Source organism: Procambarus clarkii, chromosome 11 (genome assembly GCF_040958095.1).
Source record: "Procambarus clarkii isolate CNS0578487 chromosome 11, FALCON_Pclarkii_2.0, whole genome shotgun sequence".
Classification (NCBI taxonomy): Eukaryota; Metazoa; Arthropoda; class Malacostraca; order Decapoda; family Cambaridae; genus Procambarus; species Procambarus clarkii.
In genome coordinates this window covers 47,701,696-47,723,391 of record NC_091160.1, presented here as the reverse complement: position 1 = coordinate 47,723,391, position 21,696 = coordinate 47,701,696, and the positions used below count along the sequence as shown (strand labels likewise).

At 45.1% G+C, this 21,696-nt stretch overlaps 1 protein-coding gene across 1 annotated transcript in view; it reads left to right on the top strand.

Annotated features, from left to right (window-relative positions):
- The window catches only part of LOC123758406 (peritrophin-48-like), a 35,251-nt gene that overhangs the window by 6,246 nt on the left and 7,309 nt on the right, over window positions 1–21,696 (top strand). The gene's annotated exons all lie outside the window — the stretch shown is intronic.

Here is a 21,696-nt window from a genome sequence, read left to right as displayed (position 1 = left end):
TGACTGGCAGAAGATGCATTCCCAGTCTCTGGGAATTCACCAAAATCCCAGTTGCATCTGTAACCTAGACGTAGTCTATATATACTGCTATATATTTCCTTGTGATGGGAGTGAGTTGATGTTTTAGATTCAGCTATTCGGAACAAAATGTTCCAAGTAGCACGGGGTATGGTGATCCCGTAATGGACTTACTGGCACAGGACCGGGCTGTAGCTCTGGGGAGAGAGATGATGTTTTTGTTTTAGAATTAGCCACTCAGAATGAAATGTCCATATAGCACAGGCTATAGTGAGCCCACGATTGAGTTCGGCTATTCGCACTAACCTTGTTACTGTGATATTTTGGTCAAAACTTTAAATGGAGGAGGGGTTTTCTCCGTTTCTTCCGCTACTTTTCTGCTTCTGTTTTAGTGCATTGGTTTTAGTCTTGTTTTAATAACATTATCTTGGTGGCAAATATGGATGCACAGTGTTCACTACTGTGTACCACTCTGCAACCGATTTTTTAATCAGTGTAATCGCTGTGGATTTTGCATCTAATGTAGCTGCTCTCGTTTGGTTAATGTTGAGTTTGATGCGCAGGGCTTCGGTTGCTTCACATTCCAGTAAGTAGTGCAATAGTGGCGCCTCTGCATCTGTTCCACAGATATGACACTTTAACTATTGGGTTCATTACCTCCCAGCAGTACTTGTAACCAAGTCAGTCTGTGTATGACTACTGCAATGTCTCTGGATATCTTTTTGCCAGGCTTGAAAGAATAGTACCCAGTGGCTTGTTCGTGCCACATCGCAGTGGATCTTCCATCCGCTAGTTTGGTTCGGTGGCGACTTTTGATAGTTCGGAGTAATTTCTTCTTGATTTGCTCCTTAATCTGTGAAAAACTTGGAGGAATTTTAATCTGAACAGGTAGAGCAGTGGCAGTTTTTACTTGTGTCTGCCTTTTCATTACCATCTATGTCAATGTGACTAGGTATCCAATTTAGGGTCATTGACAGCCCTAGATTGTGTGCTTCTTTTCCTATATGTAGGATTTATGTGATGGGCTGTATATTATCTCTGTGATGGCTGGATAACAATGCCTCGCGTTAAGGTTTAGAGTCGGTATGAATGATGACATCATGTAAATTATTTTAAATTGCATAATTTATGGCCTCCTTCAGGGCATATATTTCTGTTTGCAATGTTGAGCACCCACTGTTCATGCTCCAGTAAGCTTCATGGCTGTTAGCTGTCCCCGTTGTGTAGTGGTTAAGACGTTCTCCTGGCGTTTCGCGAGCGCTGTGTCCTGGGTTCGTATGCTGGCCGGGGAGGATTTACTGGGCGCAAATCCTTAACTGAAGCCTCTGTTTAACTCAACAGTAAAATGCGGTACTTGGTTGTAAAACGATTTTTCGCGGAGTCGTATACCAGTGAACATAGGATTAAGGACTTGCCCAAAACGCTACGAGTACTAGTGGCTGTACAATAATGTAAGAACTCTTGTATATATAAATAAATAAAAAAATTAATAAATAAATTAGTGAAAACTGCTGCCCCATCAGAACCTCTTTCTTGATCAACTGATCCATCTGTGAGGATGCGTGTCGTTGTTGGTCTAGAGATGGTTTCCATTTGTTGTTCTATGACTGCTTTGAGCCTCTGCGAGTCACATGCTGATTTTTTAACTGGTAATCTTACAATCATTATCATTAGACTCGATTCTTCCCATGAAGGAGGCTGCCGAAAGTGCAGATATGGTCCATCTTTTTTTATTTTAATAGTACGTTTCAAGTCCACTTTCTCTATAACCTTGGCCGGAATATCGGTCCATGCACTTATTCTATATTGAAGGTTTGGGAGCGAGAGAGGTTCGGGCATTAAGTAAGGCAAGAGTGAGAGTGTAACACTGTAAAGTGTTTGGTTTAGTTTAATACATACATAGAGTACATGAGTCACAGACAAGGATCTGAGAGGCGCCAGTTGTCTGCCTGAGATCTCACACCTCTAAGCGTTAATGACCCAAAGTGACCTGAGGTCAGATCATGCGAATTTCACCTTGCTTCTACTAATCTCTTAGTTGGAGCCGGGTAGCCTTCAAACATGCCGACGTTTAAGGAGTGGCTTGGTAGAGTGCCGGAGGCTATCTACTTGTGGGCGGAGTTAGCTACTAGGTTCCGCAATATAAACTCGGAGAGCTATCCAGCAAGGAGGATTAACATTAAGACGACAGAGCAGACGAGCCAGCAGAGCAGAGAAGACGTCCCTAGCAGGGAGGCTGTCGGCCGGCAGGGGGCGAGACAGTCTCTGTCAAGCTACAGACCCCCCCCCCCCCTCTCTATTCAACTTAGACTCAGTCCTCGGTGAGTGAACATTTAGGTGACTTGGTCGTGTTTTACAAGTGTTGTGTGATGATCAGGGGCAGTCAAGTTGTAGTGTTCTCAGATTCTTGGATGATGACTCACTTTGAATATTAATCATTAACATTTTAATTGGATTGCTTAAGTTATGATACTTATCATGAAAAATATAATTGTTGAATTTATTATTTAAATGGTCTTTCACTGTGTTCCTTAGAGTTTTGAGTTGAGGTGAGAAAGCCTCTGTGATTACTGGTTTCATGATTTAATGAGTACATGTTTGGAGTTGATACATGGTACAGAGGGATCATACTAATAATGAACTCATGATAACATCCTTTGAGAATTTTGTGATACGTGATGATCTTGTATGTGATGATCTAGAATGGATGGTGGCAGCATTTCTTCTTCTTCTATCTACTCTTCTACTTCTACTATCTACTCTTCTACTTCTACCTATCTACACCTCCCCCTCCACCCTTCTCTAAACTCTCACTTTCAACTAATGAACCTCCTCGCTCCTCCCACCTCTCTCCCTCTCACCCCAAACCCTCACTAATTGCTTCACTATTCATTTCTTTCCTTTCGTTTTCTCTTATACGTTTGGGGCAATGATTCTGTATTCTAGAGTTCTCTCTAGAGTTTCGGGTAACTGATCAAGTGACGGCGCCTTGTAGTCTTAGCACCTAGGTAGTCAAATACCTAGGTTACAAGGTGTTGAACGAGAGAGGTTGCCTTAGGAACTCTGGAGGTGCTCTAGAATAGTTGGCTAACTGGGGACGGGATAACGGACTAGAGAGAGCCGTTTCCCCCGGCCTCGTTAGTTAACTGGGGGGTGGAATAATGGACAAGATAGAGCTATTTCCCCCACCCCCCCGTTACAAGAGGAGGAGCAGGTAAGAGAAGAAGGAAATTCCCAGAAGAAGGTAAGAGTAAGGCGAAAGGTAAGAACAAGAAGAAAGGTATGAATGGAATGGGTGTAATAATAGGAAGAAGGAAGAATGAGATGGGTAAGAGTAAGAGGAGGGTAAGAAAAAGGGGGCAGGATCAAGTCAGGTCACGAGTGTTAGAAAGGTTAGAGCATTTGAGTATATACTGTGAGAGGGAAGAGTCAACAGCAACAAAGCCAGGAGTGAGGTTCATGTTGGGAAGGTTGTGTATCAGAGTCGATTCAACAAGACAGCGTCTGTGAAGAGTAGAGGCGGGAAAGATTATTTTAGAAGAAAGATGATTAGAATGCCTAACTTTACAGAAGAGAGAAGTCGTGTTTTTCATTGCTCTCTGTAGATAAATAATGAAATGTAAATTATGTATTGTGCAGGACCAAAGGTGAAATTGAATTATTTTTCTTAATTTGTCTAATAAAAATAAAGATACAATGCATGTTGTGTTACAGCTGCAAAAAAGTAGCATCACAAGAGCATCACAGCTACAAACAACAATTCCGGGTGGCTCATTCCGAGTACAGGTTCTCGAGACCTATATGCGACACAGGCCCGCATGACCGTCAATATCCCCTCCCCCCCCCAACCACAACTTCCCATGCCTCACACTCTCCCAAAACACCCCTCCCCCCCCCCCGGCACGAGCGCACACGCATGCATACACCCAAACACACACCCACAAACACCCAAACACACACCCACAAACACCCAAACACACACCCACAAACACACACACCCACACACACAGTCGAGTCGAGTGGACTGTGTCGACTGGACAGTGGAGTCGAGCCAGCCGCGTGGGAGGGTCGCGCTCTATGATTATCGTCAATATTCTCGGGTTCATTAAACCTACAGTGACAGATCACAGATCTAGGGTGTAACAAAGTGTATAACCAGCATATGAAAGAAAAAAATATAGTGATATCACTAAAACTTTGTGTTAAACAGTGAACATTCGCCAGCACAGGCCACGTGGGAGGGCCACGTGGCTTTGTTTACATACTGGCACATAGAAGGGATATTTGGGACTATAGAGAATAGTGGTACAGTAAAGCAGTGAACTGAAACACAACAGATATAACGATAAAGTGACTGGCGTCAGAGCTCTGTGTTAGAGAAGAACTGCCGACATCAATCTACCAGCACGTAGTGAACACCACATGGGAGAGACCTCGTCATCCAGACATCTCTATTATTCACATGGTTGTGCGAACGGGAGGCTGACTGGAATGTACGCCGCTATGTCAATTATTCTGGTGTACAGAGGGAGGTAAAATATTATCAAATTCTTGTTCAGTATATCATATATATTTAAAATCTCAAAGTGGCTCATTCCGGGTAGAGGTTGACATTTAAGGGACCTTCGTGACACACGCAAGCACACGCATGCACGCATCAACACGAGTTCAGGGATGGCAAGTCCTGCCTCACAGGGTTACTTGAATTCTACGACCAGGCAAGAAAGGAATGGGTGGGCCGACTGCATATTTTTGGTTGTTGTTGTTGTTGTTGTTGAAGATTCGCTACCTGGAACAAAAAGTTCCAAGTAGCACGGGCTACATATTTTTGAATTGTCAGAAAGCCTTTGATACAGTACCACACAAGAGGCTAGTGAAAAAGTTGGAGATGCAGGCTGGAGTGAAAGGGAAGGTACTCCATTGGATAAAGGAGTACCTAAGCAACAGGAGACAACGAGTCACTGTGAGGGGTGAGGTCTCAGATTGGCTAGCCATTACAAGTGGAGTCCTGCAGGGGTCAGTCCTTGGACCTATACTATTTCTGATATATGTAAATGATCTCCCAGAGGGTATAGACTCGTTTCTCTCAATGTTTGCTGATGATGCAAACATTATGTGGAGGATTGAGACAGAAGATGATAGTTGGAGGCTACAAGATGACCTAGACAGACTGAGTGAATGGTCCAACAAATGGCTGTTGAAGTTCAACCCGAGTAAATGCAAAGTAATGAAACAAAGCGGTGGAAACAGGAGGCCAGACTCAGGATACAGAATAGGAGGTGAAGTACTTAATGAAACGGACAGAGAGAAAGATCTAGGAGTTGATATAGAACCAAACCTGTCTCCTGAAGCCCACATAAAAAGAATTACGTCTGCGGCATATGCGAGGCTGGCTAACATCAGAACAGCCTTCAGGAACCTGTGTAGGGATTCGTTCAGAATCTTGTACACCACATATGTAAGACCAATCCTGGAGTATGCGGCCCCAGCATGGAGCCCGTACCTTGTCAAGTACAAGACGAAGCTGGAAAAAGTTTAGAGGTATGCCACTAGACTAGTCCCGGAACCAAGTGGCATGAATTACGAGGAAAGGCTGCGAGAGATGGACCTTACGACACTGGAAGACAGAAGAGTAAGGGAGACATGACCTCTACCCACAAAATCCTCAGGGGAATTGACAGGGTAGACAATGATAAACTATTCAACACTAGTGGTATGCGAACACAAACAAGGGGACACAGGTGGAATGCGAGTACCCAAATGAGCCACAGGGACGTTAGAAAGAACTTTTTCAGTGTCAGTAGTTAACAAGTGGAATGCATTAGGTAGTGATGTGGTGGAGGCTGACTCCATACACAGTTTCAAGTGTAGATATGATAGAGCCCAGTAGGCTTAGGAATCTGTACACTAGTCGATTGACGGTTGAGAGGCAGGACCAAAAAGCCAGAGCTCAACCCCCGCAAGCACAATTAGGCTTGTACAATTAGGAGAGTACTGTTACGGTGTCGGAAAATCCGACACCATTTAATAATCATACAGATAATAGCTGTATTACCAGCAAGTTAACCATAGAAAACGTAACTTGTAGTGGAATTACCGTCTAAAGAAAACGGGATATCATCACCACATACTATTATAATTCACCACCTATTATGGTGGGAATTATTCTTAAATACATTAGTCTTTGGACTTTACCATTATAAAAACATCTTATATAAATTAACTTAATTATCAATATTAAAGTAGAGTAAATGTGACCCTTCTATCACTTTCTGAAATGTGGACAATGTAAGCCAGGCGTCAGAGTGAGGAAGGAGGGAGCCATTGTTGTGTCACCTCCGAGACGTGTGGAGCAAATTCGGCTCCTATCATTCTGGACAATGTCGGCCAGTAACGTCAATAGTATGGAGTGTTAAGCAGGCATTGTTGTGTCACCTCCGAGACGTGTGGAGCAAATTCGGCTCCTATCATTCTGGACAATGTCGGCCAGTAACGTCAATAGTATGGAGTGTTAAACAGCCATTGTTTATAACGAGACCAGAGGCTCACACGGGAGCAAATTCGGCTCCTGTTAATTTTACTTGGACGTAGTGTTATGGAAACCAAAGGTACCATCTCCAACACGATGTCTACAATTCAAGTTAAGTGTTCTTTCCGAAACCTGTTTATCATTCATTTATGGCCATTAATGTCAGGATATAGGGTGACCCGGTTAGATCACGTGGAAGCCTCAAACTAAAGGTAATTAAGCCAGGTCTTCATGTTCCATGTACAGTTTTCTCTGAAATACTTGTCATATATAGGATTCTGGCTTCACAGCTAGCGCACTTTTGACAGGTCAAGACGAGGAAGCAAGATTTGTGCACCAGTTACTGGGTGATATGGAAGCTACCTCAAAGAGGATAATTTGGTGTCTACACCCTAGTTATACCTGGTGGACTAACCTGCTGTACTATAGATAAGGAACCTCTTCAATGTATGTAGATACTGTAGTTTGATTGGCTGCATATATATATTAATTTAATAACCCCCCCTAATGTGTAGAGGATCGATTTGTGAGATTAAGAGATTATTGCAGAAATACAGTCCACTTAACATTATACAAATTGCTATCGAAGTATATAAATTAACGTAAATATAAATTCATATAAATTAAATAAATATAAATCTCACAGGTCGGTTCCCACATACGGTCACTATGGACCAATAACCGGGTTCTTGATGGATGAAATTTGTTAATTGTATCCGACCCAACGTCGGTAGTACGCTTTCAAGACTTTGCTATATAGTGCAATGAATAAATAAGAGGGGGGGATAAAGAAAACTATTCCCTTCACCAATATATTTACCTTCACCGTTAAAATATATTAAAAATAGAGTATTTCTTCACTTATTTACAGTGATGTCTGTCACTCAGGACACCAAAAGCGCTCACATGCAGTGTTCCCCAACCCCAGTGTTTCCACCACCCAGTACCTCACCCACTAGTATTGGAAAACACGGGCTAGTTCACGTGGGCCAGCCCACCGACACAGTATCACGAGGTACCTATACCCCACTATTGCTCTCCAGCCACTCGCTGGCAGAGGACCTCAGCCACACGCTGATCGGGGTCACAAAAAATCAATGCAGGGGTAGTGAGCTCCCTGGCAGGAGCCACTAGCGACCGGCTAGCAGCACTTCACAACAGGCTCCTCACTGTCGTCTATTACTCTCCCAAGCCAATCCCGGGGTTTGCCGATCTCCACTAAGGCCGGCCACACACGTGCAGTTTTAACTGACAGTTATGACTGTTCAGTTATAACTGTCACAGTTCAAACTGACGTCAGTTAAAAATGAAATGCACACACACACACACACAGGTCAATCCCTCAGTTTTACCATGGATTCCGAGGAGTACGATCTTGTCGCTCTTGGTGTATTCCTTGTAATGCTACAATCAAATAGAAAAAAGAAAACTAAGAAGCGTAAACAGTGGTGCAAAAAGTGGTTACTAAGGCGAAATCAATGTTCTGATATTTCTAATTTGCTATAGGCAACATCTTTCTTTGTGCGGTCATGATACTCTTCACTTTTAACTTGCCACAGGCAAGGTTCACATCGATAGAGTTCAATGAATTGAACAATCACTTAGTTTTGTTCACGTGCCATCATAAACTGCACTCACCGCTACCACATGTAGAAATGAGAAGTTGAGAACTGTACAGTTACGAATCCCCACACACGCTCAGTTCAGTTACTCCTTTCAGTTAAAAATATGGAACATTGCATTTGTCGCAGTTTAACTGTACAGTTCTGTTGAACTGACGAAATGAGCAACTGAGATACCCACACACGTGCAGTTTTAACTGAACAGTTATAACTGTCAGTTAAAACTGCACGTGTGTGGCCGGCTTAACACTGCGTAATCAGCAGCAGCTAACACACTGCTTCAGATCGGCGGCGGCTTACTTAATCGTCTTCCAGGACCAAGTTCAGAGAACGTGGATTGCCCAAGTTATACTGCCTTCCTCAGTACGACGGCCTACACACGTTACCTCTGTTTACATGAAACGTCATCAGTTAACAGGACGGTACTCTGGGGAAACCAGGAGGTAACACTTACTCACTGGGGAGTTGACATTATGCTCCGTAGCACAATGTACATGGCGCTGATCTTGATACGCCCACCACCAGAGGTCATCCACAACACCTCTCTGTCTGACCAAGGTAGGAAACCAAAGCCATTTGCCGCTGTCAATTATCTATTGCCACCACCAATAGATGGCGTTGTCTACGTATCATCCAGTATCAGGGGTTTTCGAGTGCAGATTTATAGATGGCGCTGGAATTGCCACTCTACACTCCGACCAAGGTGACGATACCGTAACACACACACAACTCCTTTTTTTGGAGCTTGTAGCTGAGTGGACAGCACGCAGGACTCGTAATCCTATGGCCCGGGTTCGATTCCAGGCGTCGGCGAGGAACAATGGGCAGAGTTTCTCTCACCCTGTTACCCTTGTTACATAGCAGTAAATAGGTACCTGGGAGTTAGACAGTTATTATGGGCTGCTTCCTGGGAATGTCTGTGTGTGTGAAAAATAATTAGTTTGGAGGTAGTAACAATTGATCAATTAACTGTCGAGAGGCGGGCCGAAAGAGCAGAGCTCAACCTCCACAAACTAAGTAAATACAACTAGGTGAATAAACACACACACACACGCGCACACACACACACACACACCCACACACACACACACACACAGGGGCCTCGGGGCCTCGTAGCCTGGTGGATAGCGCGCAGGACTCGTAATAATGTGGCGCGGGTTCGATTCCCGCACGAGGCAGAAACAAATGGGCAAAGTTTCTTTCACCCTAAGTGCCCCTGTTACCTAGCAGTAAATAGGTACCTGGGAGTTAGTCAGCTGTCACGGGCTGCTTCCAGGTGTGTGTGTGTGTGTGTGGTGTGGGGGAAAAAAAAAAAAGTAGTTAGTAAACAGTTGATTGACAGTTAAGAGGCGGGCCGAAAGAGCAAAGCTCAACCCCCGCAAAACACAACTAGTAAACACACACACACACACACACACACACACACACACACACACACACACACACACACACACACACACACACACACACACACACACACACACACACACACACACACAGTTGGAGAAACAGGCAGGAGTAACTGGTAGGGCGCTCCAGTGGATAAGGGAGTACCTAAGCAATAGGAAGCAGAGAGAGTTACAGTGAGGGGGTGAGACCTCAGAATGGCGTGAAGTCACCAGTGCAGTCCCACAGGGCTCTGTACTTGGACCTATCCTGTTTCTGATATACGTAAATGATCTCCCAGAGGTTATAGAATCATTCCTCTCAATGTTTGCTGACGACGCCAAAATTATGAGAAGGATTAAGACAGAGGAGGACAGCTTGAGGCTTCAAGAAGATCTGGACAAGCTGCAGGAATGATCGAACAAATGGCTGTTAGAGTTTAACCCAAGCAAATGTAATGTAATGAAGATAGGGGTTGGAAGCAGGAGACCAGATACAAGGTATCATTTGGGAGATGAAATACTTCAAGAGTCAGAGAGAGAGAAAAACCTGGGGGTTGATATCACGCCAGACCTGTCCCCTGAAGCTCATATCAAGAGGATAACATCAGCAGCATATGCCAGGTTGGCTAACATAAGAACGGCCTTTAGAAACTTGTGGAAGGAATCTTTCAGAACATTATATACCACATATGTCAGACCAATCCTGGAGTATGCGGCTCCAGCGTGGAGTTTATATCTAGTCAAGCATAAGACTAAACTGGAAAAGGTTCAAAGGTTTGCCACCAGACTAGTACCCGAGCTGAGAGGTATGAGCTACGAGGAGAGACTACAGGAATTAAACCTCACTTCGTTGGAAGACAGAAGAGTTAAGGGGGACATGATCACTACATTCAAGATTCTCAAGGAAATCGACAGGGTTGATAAAGACGGGCTATTTAACACAAGGGGCACACGCACTAGGGGACACAGGTGGAAACTGAGTGCCCAAATGAGCCACAGAGATATTGGAAAGAACTTTTTTAGTGTCAGAGTGGTTGACAAATGGAATGCATTAGGAAGTAATGTGGTGGAGGCTGACTCCATACACAGTTTCAAGTGTAGATATGATAGAGCCCAATAGGCTCAGGAACTGTACACCTGTTGATTGACGGTTGAGAGGCGGGACCAAAGAGCCAGAGCTCAACCCCTGCAAGCACAATTAGGAGTACAATTAGGTGAGTACACACACAATGTGTGGGGAGCAAAGTTAATAGATGTTATAAACAGGAATTTCCTAACACAACAAGTGATGGAAGACACAAGGGAAAGAGGAGGAGATGCACCGAGCCTATTAGACCTGATTTTCACCCAGAACGTAGAAGACATCGAGAATTTGGAGCATGATATACCTCAAGGGGGGCCAGCGACCATTGTGTCCTAGTCTTTGACTACATGATGGAATTCAAACTTGTGACCATGGGACAAGAGATCTGGGAAAGGAGAGTTGACTACAGGAAAGGGGACTATAAGAGGATAAGGGACTATCTGGGTGAAGTGCAGTGGGAGGAAGAAATTAGAGGAAAAACAGTCCAAGATATGATGGACCTAGTCATACAGAAATGCCAGGAGGCCGAAGAGAGATTTATACCAACGGTAAAGGAAAAAATAGAGGGAATATAATAACCCATGGTTTAATAGACAGTGTCAGGAAGCAAAAATGGCCAGCAGGCGGGAGTGGAGGAAGTACAGAAGACAAAGGACAGAGGACAACAGGATCAGATGCAACAGAGCTAGGAACGATTACATTAACATAAGACGAACATCGGAAAGGAACTATGAAAGCGATATTACGATCAAAACGAAAAAGCAACCTAAATTACTACACAGCCATATAAGAAGAAAAATGTCGGTGAACGACCAAGTAACAAGACTAAGGAAACAGAGGGGTCATATACTAAAAGTGACAAGGAAATCTACGAGGCACTGAATGCTAGTATCCATGGAGTGTTTACAACCGAGCCTGAGCAGCTCCCATTGTTAGAAGAGATTACCCCTAGATGAAAGACTATCAGATATAGAGGTGACAGCAGAGGAGGTAATGAAACAGTTGACAACACTGGATACAACTAAAGCAATTGGACCAGACTAAGTTTCCCCGTGGATACTAAAAGAGGCAGCGCAGGCCCTCAGTGTGCCTCTGGCAATGATCTTTAATGAGTCACTTATGTCGGGAAAATTGCCCAGTTGCTGGAAGAAGGCAAATGTCGTACCGATTTTCAAGAAAGGTGATGGGGCGGAGGCACTTAACTATAGACCTGTATCACTGACAAGCATCCCCTGTAAAATACGTGAAAGAATAATTAGGCTACGACTGGTTGCACACCTGGAGAACGTTAGGTTTGTGAACAAACATCAACATGGGTTCTGAAAAGGGAAATCGTGCCTAACAAACCTTTTGAAATTCTATGATAAAATAACGAGGATAAGACAGGACAGAGATAGTTGGGCAGACTGCATATTTCTGGACTGCCAAAAAGCCTTTGATACAGTATCACACATGAGACTGCTGTCCAAACTCGAGAGGCAGGCGGGGTGGGAGAACAAGCCCTAGCATGGATAAGGAACTACCTGACAGGAAGGATCCAATGAGTTACGGTAAGGGGCGAGAAGTCGGACTGGCGAACAGTAAGGAGTGGAGTACCTCAAGGATCGGTGCTGGGACCAATTCTATTTCTAATATATGTTAACGATATGTTTACAGGAGTAGAGTCCTACATGTCGATGTTTGTGGATGATGGAAAGTTGATGAGAAGAGTTGTGACAGATGAGGATTACAAGATCCTCCAAGAGGACCTGAACAGGTTGCAGAGATGGTCAGAGAAATGGCTATGGGAGTTCAACACGAGCAAATGTAAAGTTATGGAAATGGGACTAGGTGATAGGAGACCAAAGGGACAGTACACAATGAAGGGGAACTGCCTATCTGTAACGACGTGAGAAAGAGACCTGGGTGTGGACATAACATCTAATCTATCTCCTGAGGCACATATAAATAAGATAACGACAGCAGCGTACTCTACACTGGCAAAAGTTAGAACATCATTCAGAAACCTAAGTAAGGAAGCATTTATGACACTTTACACTGCCTACATGAGGCCAGTCTTAGAGTATGCCACCCCATCATGGAGTCCCCATCTGAAGAAGCATATAAGGAAACTGGAAAAGGTTCAGAGGTTTGAAACGAGACTCATCCCAGAGTCACGAGGGATGGAGTATGAGGAGCGTCTGAAGGAACTATGCCTTACGACACTAGAAAAAAGAAGGGAGGGGGGGGGGACATGATAGGAATGTATGAAATACTCCGGGGGATTGACAGAATGGACATAGACGAAATGTTCACACGGAATAGTAATAGAACGAGGGGACATGGGTGGAAGCTGGAAACTCAGATGAGTCACAAAGATGTTACGAAGTTTTCTTTTAGTGTGAGAGTAGTGGAAAAATGGAATGCACTTAAGGAACAGGTTGTAAATTTGAACAGAAAGGAAATACTATTCACAATTTTAAAACTAAGTATGATAGGGAAATAGGACTGGAGTCATTGCTGTAAACAACCAATCCTCGAAAGGCGGGATCCAAGAGTCAATGCTCGTTCCTACAGATACAAATTGGTGAGTACACACACACACACACATGCAAAAGGAGGTTAGGAGGTTAGAAACGGGTGGTGATATGGGAGCCACAGGACTTGGCTCAGTGTCTCCAGGAACCTCAAAGGGGAGTGGGAATCCCCCCACCAGCAGGCCAGCACCCCCAGGGAAGATTGTAACAGAAGCCTTCCACCATCTAACCCCACAGCCATCCCCACCCATCACCTGCACCTCCCCAGACAGTAAAGGTGCTCTTCAGACCATTCCCCCGCCCCCATGTTCTCTGACGCCAGGTCCCCCATGTTCCCCCCATGCCCTTTTTTTCCCAACCCCTACCCCAGGTCCTCCCTGCTCCCGCACCCCATGTCCTCCCCTGTTTCTCCAGCCCATGCCCTTCCCAGTTCCCCCACCCAAAGCTCTCCTTCCTACCCCCCCTTTCCCTAGGCTTCCCCTCCCCTCCCCCCCCATGGCCTCCCTGTCTACCCACCCTAGTCTCCCCTGCATATTACAACCCATGACCTCCCACCACATGCCCCTCTTGCTCCCCCATCCCATGCCCTAATTAAGCCCCCTACTCCAGACCCCCTCAGCCACACCACCTCAAGCCCCTCTAGCCTCTTGTACCAGATCCTCCCAGCCCCCCCCCCCCCCTCACAACCCAGATCTCCCAGATCCTCCTTTCTAGGCCCTCCCACCCCAGACACCCCTTGCCGCCCCAACTCCAGTGGAATCAATAGAAAATGAGAATGAACAGACGAGAGTCAGCTTCAAGGTCATGTACTCGAACATAAATGAGATTACAAGGTTAGTGAACTTAAAGAAAGATCACAAGAAGTAAACCCAGATGTAATTAAACTCACAGAAACAAAACTCTCAGGAACCATAATGAGTGCGGTGTTCCCACCAAGACTACACTGTAATAAGGAAAGAGAGGGATGAAAGGGGCGGGGGCGGAGTGGCTCTACTGATGCGAAAGAAATGGAATTTTGAGGAAAGGGTTATTCCAGGTTGCGAAGGGTTCAGAAACTTCATAACAGGCACCATGATGATGGGAGGCCCACGAGTAGTAGTAGCAGTGATATTTAACTCATCACCAAATGAAAGAAGACCCAGGCAAGAATATGACAGAAACAACATGGAAGTTAACACTATAATTGAGAAAGCAGCTGCTGCTGCCTTTAGAAATCGATCCCATCTTCTCATAATGAGGGACTTTAATCATGGAAGGATAGACTGGGAAAACGAGGAATCACATGGAGGTGAGGAAACATGGAGTGCGAAACTGTTGGAGGAAGCGACTAGAAACTTTTTAAGTCAGCAAGTCAAGGGTCCCACGAGAATTAGAGGCAATGATGAACCAGCAAGACTCCATTTGGTATTCACTCTGAAGGATTCAGACATAAGGGAAATCGGTCTCAAAGCTTCCGTGGGTATTAATGATCACTGTGTATTGTTGTTTGAGTATCTGGTCGAAGAAGGGTTAATGTACTCAAAAAAGGATCCAGAAAGCAATAGGCCGGCATTCCAGAAGGGAAACTATGAGGAGATAAAAAAATTCCTAGCTGATAGCTTGGGAAATAGAGCTCAGAGGAAAGGCGGTTCATGACATGATGGACTACATCACACAGAACTGTAAGGAGGGAGCAGACAAGTTTGTCCCAGTCCAAAAGGGAAAAAAATGAAATGCAGATGAGAAACCCATGGTTTAATCAGAGACGTAAGCTAGCAAAGCACCTACGTAAAAGGGCATGGAGAAACTATAAAAACAACAGAACACTAAAGAGCAGAGAAAGATACCAGAGCGCCAGGAATGAATACGTCGGGGTGAGAAGAGAGGTAGAGAGGCAATATGAAAATGACAAAGAAAGCAAGGCAAAGACTCAACCCAAACTGCTGCACAGCCACATTAGGAGTAAAACAACAGTGAAGGAACAGGTAATGAAACTGAGGATAGGGGCAGAAAGATTCACTACAAACGACAAGGAAGTGTGTGAGGAACTCAATAAGAAATTCCAGGAGTTCTTCACCTCAGAGGAAGGAGAAGTTCCAGAGATAAGAGAGGGAATATCAAACCAGACACCAGTAGAGGAGATTGTGATTACCAGTGGGGAGGAGAGGAAGCATCTGCTAGATTTGATTGTGACAAAGGCTATAGACCCGGATGGAATCTCACCATGAATTCTAAAGGAAGGAGCAGAAGCTCTGTGCCTGCCACTCTCCATGGTGTACAACAAATCAGTGGTAACAGATGAACTGCCAAAAATTTGGAAAACGGCAAATGTAGTCCCAATATACAATAAGGGGGATAGGCAGGAGGCACTGAACCTCAAGCCAGTGTCCCTAACTTGCATTCCATGGAAGATGATAGAGAAGATTGTGCGAAAAAAGCTAGAAGAACATCTGGAGTGAAAGAACTTTGTAACGCAACGTCACCATGGGTTCAGAGATGGCAAATCATGCCTAACAGGTTTAATTGAGTTCTATGACCTGGCAACAAAGATAAGGCAAGGGAGGGAGAAAGAGGGCTGGACAAACTGCATATTTTTGGACTGCCAGAAAGCCTTTGTCAAAGTACCACATAAGAGACTAGTGCACAAACTGGAGATACAGGCAGGAGTGAAAGGGAAGGTACTCCACTGGATAAGGGAGTACCAAAGCAACAGGACACAGTGAGTCACTGTGAGATTTGAGGTCTCAGAGTGCCGGGAAGTCACCAGTGGGGCCCTACAGGGATCAATCCTTGGACCTATACTGTTTCTGATATACGTAAAGATCTCCCAGAAGGCATTAACTCGTTCCTCTCAATGTCTGATGATGATGCAAAAATTATGAGGAGGATCAAGACGGAGCAAAATAGTATGAGGCTACAAGATGACCTGGACAAACTGAATGAATGGTCCAACAAATGGCTACTAAAGTTCAACACAAGTAAATGTAAGGTAATGAAACTAGGAGGGAGAACTAGGAGGCCAGACACTGGATATACCGAATGGGAGATAAAGTCCTTCACGAAACGGACTGAGAGAAAGATCTAGGAGTTGATATCACGCCAAATCTATCTCCTGAAGCCCATATCAAAAGAATAACATCAGTGGCCTATGCGAGGCTGGCTAACCTCAGAACTGCTTTCAGAAACCTGTGTAAGGAATCCTTCACAACCTTGTATACCACATATGTAAGGCCAATCCTGGAGTATGCAGCCCCAGCATGGAGCCCATACCTAGTCAAGCACAAGACAAAGCTGGAAAAAGTTCAAAGGTATGCCACTAGGCTAGTCCCAGAACTAAGAGGCATGGGTTATGAGGACAGGCTGCGTGAACTGCTCCTCACATCACTGGAAGACAGAAGAGCTCGGGAAGACATGATCACCACATACAAGGTTCTCAGGGGAATTGACACGGTAGACAAAGATGGATTATTTAACACGGGTGGTGTACGCACAAGGGGACACAGGTGGAAGCTGAGTACCCAAATGAGCCACAGAGACATTAGAAAGAACTTTTTCAGTGTCAAAGTAGTTAGTAAATGCAATGCACTAGGCAGTGATGTGGTGGAGGCTGACTCCATACACAGTTTTAAGTGTAGATATGATAGAGCCCTGTAGGCTCAGGAATCTGTAAATCAATTAATTGATGGTTGAGAGGCGGGACCAAAGAGCCAAAGCTTAACCCCCGCAAGCTCAACTAGGTAAGTACACACACACACACACACACACACACACACACACACACACACACACACACACACACACACACACACACACACACACACACACACACACACACACACACTACACCACACACATACTACACACACCACACACACACTCACACTCACGTACTCAAACACTTCCACACTCGCACACAAACACACACCAACACACACACATGATATGATGGATTATGTCACCCAAAAGTGCCAGGAAGCTGCAGATAAGTTTATCCCAGTCCAAAAGGAGAAAAAACGAAGAACAACAGAAGAATCCATGGATCAACCAGGAATGTAAGGTAGAGAAGCAATTGAGTAAAAGAACATGAAGAAACTACTGGAATAACAGAACACCAGAGAACAGGGAAAGATACCAGAGGGCCAGGAATGAGTACCTCAGAGTGAGGAGAGAAGCAGAGAGACAATATGAAAATGACATTGCGAGTAAAGCTAAGACCCAACCAAAACTGCTCCACAGCCACATCAGGAGGAAAACAGCAGTGAAGGAACAAGTGATGAAACTGAGAAAAGGGGAGAACAGATACACAGAGAATGACATGGAGGTGTGTGAAGAACTCAACAGGTGATTTCAGGAGGTCTTCACAGAAGAACAAGGAGAAGCCCCTGCACTAAATGAGGTAAACCAAGCAACCTTGGAGGAATTTGACCTCACCAGTGATGAGGTCAAAAGGAATCTGTTGGAGCTGAACGGGGCAAAGGCTGTTGAGCCTGACAGAATCTCACCGTAGATACTAAAAGAAGGTGCAGAGGCAATAAGTGTGCCACTCTCTGTGGTGTACAACAGGTCACTGGAAACAGGAGACCTACCGGAAAGTTGGAAGACAGCTAATGTAGTCCCAATATACAAAAAGGGTAACAGGCAAGAGGCACTGATCTATAGGCCAGTTTCCCTAACTTGTATACCATGCAAGGTGATGGAGAAGATCGTGAGGATAAGGCTCATGGAGCGTCTGGAGGGAAATAACTCTGTAACGCACCACCAACATGGGTTCAGAGATGGTAAATCATGCCTCACAGGTTTAATAGAATTCTATGACCAGGCAACAAATATTAGGCAGGAAAGAGAAGGGTGGGCAGACTGCATTTTCCTTGACTGTCAGACAGCCTTTGACACAGTACCCCATAAAAGGCTGTTAAAAAAGTTGGAGCAACAGGCAGGAGTAAAAAGGAAGGTGCTCCATTGGATAAAGAAGTATCTAAGCAACAGGAAACAGCGAGTAACTGTGAGGGAAGAGACATCAGAGTGGCGAGATGCCACCAGCAGAGTCCCACATTGCTCTGTACTTGGACCCATTTTCTTTCTAATATATGTAAATGATCTTCCAGAGGGTATAGACTCATTCCTCTCAATGTTTGCTGATGATACAAAAATTATGAGAAGAATCAAGACAGATGAAGATAGACAGAGTTTACAGGATGACCTGGACAAACTGGAGGAATGGTCTAGAAAATGGCTGCTAAAGTTCAACTCAGTAAAAGTGTAATGTAATGAAATTAGGCGAAGGGAGCAGAAGGCTGAACACAAGGTACCATCTGGGAGGTGAAATCCTGCACGAGTCATATAGAGAGAAATATCTGGGGGGTCGATATCACACCGAACCTGTCCCCAGAGGCCCACATCAAAAGGATATCATTAGCGGCATATGCTAGGTTGGCCAACAGAAGAAGTACCTTTAGAAACTTGTGTAAGGAATCGTTTAGGACCCTGTATACCACTTATGTCAGACCAATCCTGGAATATACAGCTCCTGCCTGGAATACATATCTAGTTAAACACAAGACAAAGTTAGAGAAGATTCAGCGGTATGCCACCAGACTTGTCCCGGAACTGAGAGGTATGAGCTACGAGGAAAGGCCGAAGGAGCTAAACCTCACATCCCTGGAAAACAGAAGAGTAAGGGGAGACATGATAACCACCTACAAAACTCTCAGAGGAATTGACAGGGTGGACAAAGACAAACTTTTCAGCACGGGTGGAACACGAACAAGGGGACACAGGTGGAAACTTAGTACCCAAATGAGTCACAGAGACATTAGAAAGAATTTTTTTTAGTGTCAGAGTAGTTAATAAATGGAATGCACTAGGAAGTGATATGGTGGAGGCTGACTCCATACACAGTTTCAAGTGTAGACATGATAGAGCCCTGTAGGCTAGGGAATATGTACACCAGTTGATTGACATTTGAGAGGCGGGACCAAAGAGACAAAGCTCAACCCCCGCAAGTACAAATACGTGAGTACACACACACACACACACACACACACACACACACACACACACACACACACACACACACACACACACACACACACACACACACACACACAGTGCATTAGGAAGTGATGTGGTGGAGGCTGACTCCATCCACAGTTTCAAGTGTAGATATGATAGAGTCCGATAGGCTCAGGAATCTGTACACCTGTTGATTGACGGTTGAGAGGCGGGACCAAAGAGCCAGAGCTCAACCCCCGCAAACACAACTAGGTGAGTACAACTAGGTGAGTACACACACACACACATTGGAGTGGAAAATTTTAATAGAAACACACACACACCCTCCTGCCCATTGGATTGAAGAATTGGAATAGGAAACGAACATGGCAGGAGGAATATATAACACAGAGGGAGAAGGACAAGATGACTCGTTTCGAGAGGTACTCTTTCAAATGTGGAGAGAAATCAGGGAGGAGCTAAAAGTAATGGAGGAAAAGGTAGCCAACCTGCAGGATGAGCTGAATGAGGCAAAGGAGGAGATTAGAAGCCTGAAAGAGAATCCTCCCCAATACCAGACACGAACCAGCCCTCAGGAGGATTGTAGTGTGTCTACGGACAGGACTTCTACAATACAACCCTCATTTGCAGACATACCTAGAAGGAACCCGGAAACTGTCTGTGCAGTATAGGAAATTGCCATGAAAGTTGCTATTTCTCAGGAAGCAGCAAGATGCACTAGCCGACTGAAAGAGAGGAAAAGAGCAGTAATCGTAGTAGGTATTAAGGAGCAAGTAGAGGCCAGTCCAGGGAAGAGGAGAGATACGGACAGAGCTACAGTTAAAGAGATCATTGAAAGGGTACAGATAGTGAAGGAAGAACAGAAAAAAGAAAGGATTTTAGGCTTGGCCAGTACAGCAAGGACAGAACTCGATTGATAAAAGTGGTTTTCAAAAGCAAGGACACAAAGGAAGAAATTTTAGCAATGAAGAGCAGCCTATTCAATGTACTGAAGTTCATAAAGGTATTCCTGCCGAGGGATATGAGCAGGGAGGAGGGATTGAGGGCAGCCGCAGCGAAGAAGGAGCACAATTAGAGAGAGAGGAATCAGAGGAACCACAGCCCAGAACCCTACGATCCCAGAGGGGAGTGAGGAACCCTCCACAAGCAGTTCGACAGCCCCAGTGGGAGGAAGATCACACCCACCTCCCACCCAATAGAAGCCCTACCTGCCCCAGCCCTACGAGCCCCCTACTAAGTGGCCATCTGGACCACTCTCCTCCCACACCCCCCTCTCCTCAAGACCTACCTTCTCCACCACCCCCTTCTCCCCCAAGCCCTCTCTTCTTTCCCACCCCCAAGCCCCCCCCCCTTCTCCCCATCACTCTAAGGCCTCCCTTCTCCCCCACCCCCCCTACCCCCTCCCTTCTTACCCCAACCCCCCTAAGCCATCCCACCTCCCCAAACCCAATAAGCCCTCCTTTCTCAAAAGCCCTCCCTCCTCTCCAGCCCCCACAATCCCTCCTTACTCCCCCTTCCCCAAGCCCTCCTTTCTCCTCCTCCCCCCAACCCCTCCTTTCTCCCGCTCCTCCCCAAGCCCTCCCACCTCCCCCTACCCATGCAGAGCCCCCTCTTTCTCCAATCCCCCAAGCCTTCCATTCTCCCCCCCCCCCCAAGCCCTCCCTTCGCCCCTACTCTCTAAAAACCAGATGTAAGGAGGCAACAGACAAGTTTGTCCCGGTCCAAACGGAAAAAAATTAAATGCAAATGAGAAACCCATACTTTCGTCAGATGTAAGCTAGCTAAGCAACTATTAAAAGAGAATATAGTGGAGAAACTATATAAATAACAGGACACTTGAGAGCAGAGAAGGATACAATAGAGCCAGGAATGAATATGTCAAGGTGAGAAGAGACGCAGAAGGGCAATATAAAAACGACATAGCAAGCAAGGTAAAGATGCAACCTGAATTGCTGCACAGCCACATCAGGAGAAAGACAACAGTGAAGGAACAGGTAATGAAACTGAGGATAGGGGCAGACAGATTCACTACAAACGACAAAGAAGTGTGCGAGGAACTTAATAAGAAATTCCAGGAAGGCTTCACAATAGAGCAAGAAGAAGTTCTGGAGATAAGAGAAGGAATAGTCAACCAGGCGAGTCACTGTGCGGGGTGAAGTATCAGACTGGCGAGACATCACCAGTTGAGTCCCGCAGGATTCAGTCCTTGGACCTATACTTTTTCTGATATATGTAAATGATCTACCAGAGGGCATACAATCATTCCTCTCATTGTTTGCTGATGATGCAAAAATTATGATAAAGATTAAGACGGAGGAAGATAGCATAAGGCTACAAGATGACCTAGACAAACTCAATGAATGGTTCAACAAATGGCTACTAAAGTTCAAACCGAGTAAATGTAAGGTAATGAAACTAGGTAGTGGAAACAGGAGGCCAGACACAGGATATCGAATGGGAGATGAAATCCTTCATGAAACGGACAAAGAGAAAGATCTAGGAGTTGATATCACACCAAACCTGTCTCCTGAAGCCCACATCAAAAGAA